The following is a 6,239-nucleotide window of genomic DNA, read 5'->3' as shown; positions in this document are numbered from 1 at the left end:
TGTAAACAGACACTCACAGACTGTCACTCATCCATGGAGTGACTCACACTCCTAGTCAGTCATGCAAAGAATCAATCACACCTCCATTTCCTCTTTTATACAGTTATACACACCTTACTTATTCAAACATATACTAACACATATTTACTCTCTATACAATCCCTGATACAAGTTCACAATGATCCATACAGCCACTCACACATTCACTGGCTCTTATGCACAGTTATTTATATATGCCAACTCTCACATGTACTGTGTTTTACATATGTACTTACTTTGACATGTAGCACTGAGATATCCATTCACTCACCAATACACTCATGCACACAGTCAACCGCCCATACAGCTGTTTCCACATGCACTTTTGAACCCATACATCTAGTGAATCAACTTCTCACACATCTATGCACAGAGTCACACACCTCCCAGCCACCCCCACACACACACTCAGTCTCCCATACAAATACTTGGGCAACCAATCAATAACCCATATAGTTACTCATATAGCTACTGATCAACACATACAGCAGTTTACAGAACAACAGACATAATGATGCACAAAGTAAGACAGTTTAGTCACTAACCCATGCACTCAGTGAGACACATTTAATCACTCACTCATACAGTCAGTCATGCACCTACTAAATCCTTCATCCAGACACTTATACATCAACCCATTCTTCAATATGTAAGACATATTTTAACTTTACAGAAACATACAGTCACTGGATGTTGTCATCAGTGATGTCCTCAGTGATGTCATTTGAGATGTCATCAGTGATGTCATCAGTGATGTCACTGACCATGTCATGAATGATGTAATATGTGACATCATCAGCAGTGGATTGCGGGTGCGCGATATATAGTTAGTGCAACTAACTATATATGCGAATTTCAATGGTTTTGTGTGAGTAAAATAAGGTTTTGTAAATGCTAATCCCTAACTATATATGGTGTATAATCTATGGTTTTTTCAGTGAATTTTTAAAGTTTTGTAAATGCTAATCCCTAACTATATATGGTCTATAACCTATGGTTTTTTCAGTGAATTTTCAAGGTTTTGTAAATGCTAATTCCTAACTATATATGGTCTATAACCTATGGTTTTTTCAGTGAATTTCAATGTTTTTTATAGCAAATATCAAAAGCTGTAAAATGTAATATTCTTTGAAAGGAAAAATATATTTTATATATTTTTTTTCACTAAAGTACGGTCCCCGGTTCGCTTACCGGTGCGCGTACCGGGCGCTCCCCCCGCGAAATTTTCCAATTTTTTATTTTTATTTTTGTCAGCGTCGTAAGCCTCCCTCAGAAAACCTAGAGGGTCACAAAGTGTCTACCGTGCCCCCTTCTACCCATTCCGAACATTGTTTGTCCTCCTTCTTGTGTCTCAATTCTACCGATACACAAAATGGAGGACTCCTGTAACGCTGACGGTTCGCGTACCGGGGAGCGAACCGGTGAGCGCTCGATAAAAAAAGGTGGGAAAGTAATTTACAGAAAAACCACTAGAGACACTTTCATCAAATATAGAATAGGCCCTACTACATAGCAGTCCCTACCATTTACCCAAAGTTGATGGAATTCCATTGAGAAAATTATGCTGTAAGCCTGACTAAATATCCTGAGGTAAATTACCTAACAAAAGCACTTATGAAGTGTTAGAATTGACAACCAATTAAAATGCTACTTTCATTTTCTTCTACTATTTCATGACATTTGATTGGTTATGTACCTGAATATATATAAAGAAAGAGAGAGAAACACAGCCATTTTGACTTCTAGTTCCTGAAGTACATATCAAGTGCATTTCAACTGAGAACTTAAACTTCTTTTTGAAAGGTAAGATGTTATTTTAAAAACTGAAGTATGTTCTGCAATTTAAGTTAATTAGGAAAACATTTTCTGATAGTTATATACTATCCCTCTGTAATAGTTATAGAATAAGATAGACTTCTCTGTTTTAGTTATGGATGGAGTTAGCCTTGTCTTGTATAATTATGAATTTACTTAGGCTTTATCACATACATTTTTTTATATTTCTACTTCCAGTCTGATACCATACACTGCCCAAAGATAAAATCACTGTTTAAAAAACCAAACTACCTGTCTGTTTGTACTTAAACCCAACAGTTCACTATCTGTACTAATTTATTTTTTTAAATTCAATTTACAGCACAAAAATGGAAGGAGAGCAAACAAATACCATCAAAATTGTTCTGGAGAGCAACAAAGATACAGAAATTGAACCCAATGACTCTGAATTCTTTGATGAATCACGGGACTTTGAACTTCTTCAATGTGTAGAATCAGCAGATTACCGGATTGAAAATGAGAACATTTCTGACAATCAATTATTAGAAGTTCTTTTAAATTTTGAAAACGAATCATAGAAATAAATGTATATTTAATAATTCAAAAATTGTTTGAGACATTATTCATTTTTATATGTATTTTTTAAACTATTACCAAATTGATTATAATGTAAAATCAGACTTTAAATATACTGTGCAACTTTTTTGTGTAACATAGTAAGTTTGCTCATAGTTACTTCCTTTCTCCCACTATATTATCTCCAATGTGTATTTAACATCTCTTTATCATCTCCTGCCTCCATGGTGTTTCTGCTTTCCTGACAGACTACGCTATGAAGTCCATATACCACAATAACTTCTGAAACAACATGCAAGATATCTACAAAGGAAACGGTGTATTTTTATTTTTAGACTCTGCATTGGTACCTACATGTTGGTACTTGAATAAAAAAACAAAAAAAAGAGCAATCAATATACATACATTATTTGAACATTCTTTCATTCTATTTTCCCTATATTACGCTTCCTGGACCGCTTCCCGGTGCGCGTACCGAGCGCTCCCCCCGCAAAAAAACGATAAAAAAAATATTTTCTTTTTTCCCCGCGGGGCCCTTTTAAAGCCCCTTCATCAAACCTAGGGGGTCAGGGAGGATGTACTCTGCCCCCTTATGCTCATTTCCCCCTTTGTTTTTTCCACATCTTGTGTCTCGATCCTACCGAGACACAAGATGGCGGCCGCTCCGGACTGTTTAGAATGTTCACAGTCACCAGGGAGCCAATCCGCTTCTCCTAGCGAAGTTCCGTTATGCGTCAGGTACGCGAACCGGGGCGCTAACCGGGACGCTGTCACAGATATTTCTGTTTTTTAAAACGTTAATTTCTCAAAATCCACTGGAGCACATATTTTAATACATAGCAAAGGCACGTCGGGCAAACCATGTCTACAATTTTGCCAAGTTTCGTGTAAATCCATTCAGCCGTTCGAGCTAAAAGTGATTCCAACCTCCCTATGGAAAAATAAATGGGAAAAACGCGTTTTGGGACCCCCCTTTTTTCTCGCCCCCCCCCCCCCCCTTAACGAAACCCCCCCAAATTTTTAAGGGCTGCTCAGAAACAAAATGTGCCATTTTCCTGAAAATTTCAGCCAATTCCGTCCACAAACGCTAAAGTTATTCGACATAGAATTTTCAGAAATCCCATAGGAAAAAAATCCTAACTATATATACCTACTGGCGACCGCCAGTAGGTTATATATATATATATATATATATATATATATATATATATATATATATATATATATATATACATTCACTGAAAAAAACATAGGTTTCACACACGTTATAGTTAGGAATTAACATTTTAAAAACCTTTGAAATTCACTGAAAAAACCATAGGTTTCTTTTTTATTTTTTTATTTATTTTTTTTACTCCTCATCTCAGCGTGTCAAGTCTTTGTGGAACATTTACAGCTGTACTCTCTCTCTCTGGGCCACCAGGCTGACCACGCTTTACTTGGGTCACCAGACCTCCTCCCCCTAAGTATCGGGGACATGGTATAATCATTGGAGTGTCCGGATCATTCTTAAGTTCCTTCCGCACCTTATTAGAGGATGCCAGATGTTAGACAGCTTCTCCTCTGCCCTTTGGTATTCCAGCCAGGCCATACTGAATGATGATTTTAACCAGTCCTCACTGCTCGGGGGAAGGTGGTATTTCCATCTCCTACATATTTCCCTCCTTGCCAACAATATCAAATATAGGAGGAGGCCTTTTTCCTGACATGTGGCTAACTGGTAGAAGAATCCATCATCCCCAAAAATAACTAGTGAGGAGTTCACTTTAATTGTAGTGCTGAAAAGTCCCAACAGTGCCTGTCCTATCTCTTTCCAGTATTGAACTAGCTCTTTGCAATCGATAAACATGCGGATATCATTAGCCATCAGTTCCTGACATCTTGGGCATTTCGGTGGGGGTATAGGGACAAATTTCCCGATTTTATAGGGGGTGTAATAAAGCCTATTAATCATGAAAAAATGGTTCTTCTTCAGACAGGCAGGCTTTATATATTTTTATAGAATCTTCAAGGATGGTTCAAGCATGCCCTCTGCCTGCAATGCTAATGCGGTGTTGTTCCAAACCCCTCCGACGGTGGTATCCCCATATCTTCTCCCTCTACTAAATGTTGGTATCATACTGACATTTCTTTTGCTATGGGTATGGGGGATTGGCTAAGCCTTTCTACTACCACATTATTCCCCATCTCCTCTTGTTCCGCTGTATGCCATGACACTAATTGAAGATATTTAAACCTTGATAGATCTGTCCACACCTTTGCCCTAAAAAACTCCCATGGGTGTATCCCCTCCTCATCCATTAACTCATTCCACTTCAAAATTCCGGCTCTTTTAATGGGCATGGCCAGGGCATCCTTTAGACAGTTGGGGGTACCAGGCGAGTCCCAAATTGGAGATGAAGCTGAAAAGTATCCAATCCCACTGCCTACCCATACCCTGTACCATATCTCCAAAGCTGTTTTTAATATCTTCTGACGAACCCTCTTGAAGTATCTTGGAGAGCCAAACTTATATAAAAATTCATCATTTCTCCCTTCTACCCTAATCATTCCTTGCAACAGTTTGCCCCAGGATGAATTATCAGGTCTGGTGAGTAACATGCGGAGGCTCTTAAACTGAAAAGCCACGGCATAGAGGCTGATATCTGGGAGGGCTAGCCCACCCTTTAACAATCTTCTTCTAAGTTTCTTCCAGGCTAGTCATACCCCTTTATCTCCCCACACAAAACTCCCAATTTTGCTCTGTATTTTTTTCACGTCTTTCTCGGGGAATAGTAACGGTATAGTTGAAAATAAATATAAAAGCTTCGGGAGAATAACCATTTTAACTAGATTCACTTTTCCAAAAATTGTTAGTGGAAGGTTCCTCCATCTGCTAAACAGACGGTCTATTTCCTTAGTGGTTCTATCCAGATTTATCTTGGGAATCCGATCCAGTTCCCTCACGATGTTAATCCCCAGGTTTCTAAACTCCACACTCTCCGCTCCTAGCCAATGATCTATGTTCCAACACATGACCTCGGTCTTTGATCTATTCGCCTTATAGCCAGACAGTGCACCGAACTCTGCTGTCATTTCCTCAGTACGAGGGATAGCTGTCACTGGGTCTCTTTTGTATAGGACCAGATCATCTGCAGAAAGGGCCAGCTTGGAGCTATACTGCCCAGACTGAAAAGGTGTTATAATAGTATCGAGCCTAATAGCCTGAGCCAAAGGCTCAATATATAAATTGAACAGTAACAGGGAGATGGGACACCCCTGTCTGGTTCCATGCTGAATGCTGAATATTGATGTTAATGTACCATTTAAAAGGATCCTAGCAGAGACTGAGCATGAGCTGGAAATCCGTTACGCTCGCGGATTTTGCGGATTTTTGGGAAATCCGCAATCCGCGAATTTTGCGGATTTCCCGCAAACTCTGCAAAAAAAAATCCGCGAGCGTAACGGGTTCAAAAGTTGAACCCCCACTCATGCAACTATTTTACAATGGCGCCAGCAAGCTGCCAGCGCCGTTGTAAAATAGTTACAAAGTTAGCTTGCACAAGAACCACTAGATAAAACAAAGCAGGTGCTGCTTTATTTTATCTAAGTGCTTCCTGTGCAAGCTAACTTTGTAACTGTTTTACAATGGCGCTGGCAGCTTGCTGGCGCCATTGTAAAATAGTTACAGGCACAGCCTTACACAGGTCACTCAAGGGACCCCTGCGCCCTTCAGGGCGATTGCATAGTAACACACACATGGTCACTCGAACTAGTTGCTCAAATTCAGTGACTCATTCATTAGCCCAAAAACAATCATGAGCGTCTTCGAGGCTGGACAGGTGTGCCTCTTCCCAAATCTACCGTGG

This window comes from Lissotriton vulgaris, chromosome 4_1, assembly GCF_964263255.1.
Source record: "Lissotriton vulgaris chromosome 4_1, aLisVul1.2, whole genome shotgun sequence".
Lineage (NCBI taxonomy): Eukaryota > Metazoa > Chordata > Amphibia > Caudata > Salamandridae > Lissotriton > Lissotriton vulgaris.
Note: the sequence above shows the minus strand (reverse complement) of the source record.